This window comes from Acomys minous (assembly GCF_964271855.1).
Source record: "Acomys minous genome assembly, chromosome: 7".
Lineage (NCBI taxonomy): Eukaryota > Metazoa > Chordata > Mammalia > Rodentia > Muridae > Acomys > Acomys minous.
In genome coordinates, this window is record NC_140488.1 from 44,679,801 (window position 1) to 44,683,512 (window position 3,712).

The 3,712-nt window shown below is 46.2% G+C and overlaps 1 pseudogene across 1 annotated transcript; it reads left to right on the forward strand.

Annotated features, from left to right (window-relative positions):
- The first annotated feature begins 3,464 nt into the window (after positions 1–3,464).
- LOC311601911 (small nuclear ribonucleoprotein G-like) lies at positions 3,465–3,712 on the forward strand (annotated as a pseudogene). Its single transcript has one exon. The product of its transcript is annotated as a small nuclear ribonucleoprotein G-like (transcript).

The following is a 3,712-nucleotide window of genomic DNA, read 5'->3' on the forward strand; positions in this document are numbered from 1 at the left end:
GATAGGAGTGCAAACTTGTGCAATCACTTTGGAAATCAGTCTGGCTCTTTCTCAGAAAATTGGGAATAGCTCTACTCCAAGACCCAGCTATACCATTCCTGGGCATATACCTGAAAGATGCTCCACCGTACAACAAGGACAATTACTCAACTATGTTCATAGCAGCTTTATTTGTAATAATCAGAATCTGGAAACAACCTAGATGTCCCTCAACAGAAAAATGGATAAAGAAACTGGTACATTTACACAATGGAATACTACTCAGCTATTTAAAAACAAGGAAGTCATGAAATTTGCAGGCAAATGGAAAGAACTCGAAAAGGTTATCCCGAGTGAGGTCACCCAGACCCATAAAGACACACATGGTATATACTCATAAGCAGATATTAGTCTCACAATACAGGATAACCACACTACAATTCACAGACCTAAAGAAACCAAGTGACAAGGAGGACTCAAAGGAGGATGTTTAAATCTCAATCAGAAGAAGCAGTTGAAGACAGGGAACAAGGTAGGAGAAGGAGTTCAGAGAGATATGAGAGTGGAAGTCAGACTTTGGGAGAACAGAGGCAGGAGGACAGAAGACCTGTAGAGAAAATAGAAACTGTGGCCAGGGGCAGCTCTGTGACAAGCTGGAGACCTAAGTCAGGGTAGGCTCCTGGGAGGATATGGCGGGGGGGGGGGGGGGGGGGGGGACTCTAGCAGAGACTTATACTAGCAGGGGCTGAGGAGACTGAAGAGGACTCTCCTTAACTAGACAAGACTCCTAGTAAAGGGAGGGGAACACCAACCCACCACAAAAACTTCCCCTCAAAGTTTACCCTGCCTACAAGATGTGCAGGGGTAGAGCAGAGATTGAGGGAATGTCCAACCAATGCCAGACCCACCTCATGAGAGAGAAGCAGCCCCTGACACTATTAATGATACTCTGCTGTGCTTGCAGACAGGAGCCTAGCAGAGTTGTCTTCTCAGAGGCTCCAGTAGCAGCGCTTTGAAACAGATGCTGAGACTCACAGCCAAACAGTGGGCGATACAGAGGGGGTCCTGTGGAAATGTAGGAGGAAGGGGAAAAGGACATGGAGGGGACGGGAGCCCCACAAGAAGACCAACAGAGTCAACTAATCAGAACCCAGAGGGGCTTGTGGAGACTGAAACACCAACCAACGACCATGCATGGACTGGACCTAGGCCCCCTACACAGATGTAGCTGATCGACAGCTCAGACTTCATGTGGGTCCCCTAATAAGGGGAACAGGGGCTGTCCCTGATAGGGACTCTGTTGCCTGCCTTTTGATTACTTCCCTCTGGTGGGACTGCCTTGCCAGGCAACAGGGGAAGAGGACACTCTTAGTCCTGATATGACTTGATGAATATTGACTGGATGGGAAGGGAGGCTCCACTTTTCTGAGGACTAGAAGAAGGATAATGAGGAGAGGGAGAGAGGGTAGGAGTGGGAGGTGAGGAGGGATGAGGCTACAACCAGGATGTAAAGTGAACAGACGACGACAACAACAACAACAACAAGTATGTAAAAGTTAACACCAAGGATGTAGACCAGTGGTTCTCAACCTGTGAGTTGAGACCCCTTTGGGTTCGAACCACCCTTTCACAGGGCTTGCCTAAGACCACTGTGAAACACAGATGTTTACATTATGATTCATAACAGTAGCACAATTATACTTACGAAATATCAATGATGTAATTTTATGGTTGGGGGTCAGCATAACATGAGGAACTGTATTAAAGGGTCACAGCGCTGGGAAGGTTGAGAACCACTGCTTTAGAGACTGGAGACAGGGAGGCTCACTTTTTTTTTCTTTTGGGACAGGGTTTCTCTGTGTAGCCTTGACTGTCCTGGACTCACTCTGTAGACCAGGCTGGCCTCCAACTCACAGCAATCCACCTGTTTCTGCCTCCCAAGTGCTGGGATTACAGGTATGTACCAGCACACCCGGCTTGGGTCAGAGTTTCAGAAACAGGCCAGTCCTAGACAGCCTCCCTTTGGGGTCTGTGCCTCCAGCTCGTCTCATTCATCTGCTAGAAACAGAGTATACACATCATGTCTGTCAAAGGATGTCTAGGAGTTGAGAATGAAGATGGATGCCATGTAGTTAGGCACGGAAACGTAGCCAGAGTTATTTGACACATTTAAGTATTCGTTAAATGTATGCAAAGTAATGAAATTGAAACAAAAGGAAGAAAAAACAAAGCTAGTCAAGGTTTATATATTTTTTTTCTCTTTTTTTTTGGAGACAGGGTTTTTCTGCATAGCCTTAACTGTCCTGGACTCACTTTATAGACCAGGCTGGCCTTTAACACACAGTGATCCACCTGCCTCTGCCTCCTGAGTGCTGGGATTACAGGCATGCATCATCACACTGGGCTGTTGATTTTATTTATTTATTTATTTATTTATTTATTTATTTATTTTGGTTTTTCGAGACAGGGTTTCTCTGTGTAGCCTTGACTGTCCTGGACTCACTTTGTAGACCAGGCTGGCCTCGAACTCACAGAGATCCACCTGCCTCTACCTCCCAAGCACTGGGATTAAAGGCGTGTGCCACCACTACCCGGCTGGCAGTTTATATTTTTCTCCATGATTTGTTGTTGTTGTTTATGGTATTTCGGGGATGAGTTGTTAGAGATGACAGAGTCTCACATAGCCCAAGCTGGTTTTGAACTCCTGTCTCCACACCCTGAGTACTGGGATTATAGGCATGAAGCACCACACTCAGATTTTTTGTTGTCATGTTACTTTTGGCATCGAGATATCTTTATTTAAAAATAATTACTATGTCATTCAAATGATATTTTCCTTCCAAATCTTTTAAGACAATCTCGTGTGTCAGGAATATGAGGCACACTATAGTGCTTGAATATGTCAGCCAGCATACTGTCACTTACCCCTTGCAGACTCAGAGAGGTCAGGTTGAGGATCGTAAGTGTCCCTATAATGTGAGCAGATGGGACAGGGTAAGGGATTCCCTGAAGACACCACCACTGTCTTCACAGATGATCATGTACATAAGCTTCTACCACCTCTGGCTCTGTGAAAGGCAACTAGCACAGGCACAGGCTGGTGGAGAGAGGTCGGGGCAGGTTGGCTCCCAGCATCTTGCATTTCACACTCTGTGGTTATCCACACCTGCGGCAGTCTGCCTAGTCCCAGAACAATAATTACTCCCTTTTCTGATGAGTGTGGCTGCACTCATCACTCTGTATCCATGAGAAGTGCTTTAAATGTGGGGCCAGGCTGAGTACTGTTGGGTAACAGTTGAAAGCATGGACTGGGTACAAAAACTGGCCGGTTATCATCTGTGGGATAGTGAGTAAACCTCCTTGGGCTTTAATTTTCTTCTCTGAGAAGTGGGGATGATTATTACCTCTCTCATAGGAATGTTGTGAGGATAAAAAGAGATCATGCGCTGCTGCGCGCTTTTGTGAAGCTGCTTACCCCTTGCTGAGCCCGCTGAGGAGTCTCCGTGAGTAAGGCCCATCCTCCTGAACTGAAGATATTTATGGACAAGAAGTTATCATTGAAGTTAAATGGTGGCAGACATGGACAAGGAAGACTGTGGGGCTTTGATCCCTTCATGAATCTTGTGATGATGAGTGTGTGGAGATGGCAGCTAGTGGGCAACAGAATAACACCGGCATGGTGGTCATCCCAGGAAACAGCAGCATCATGTCAGAAGCCTTGGAAAGAGTCTAA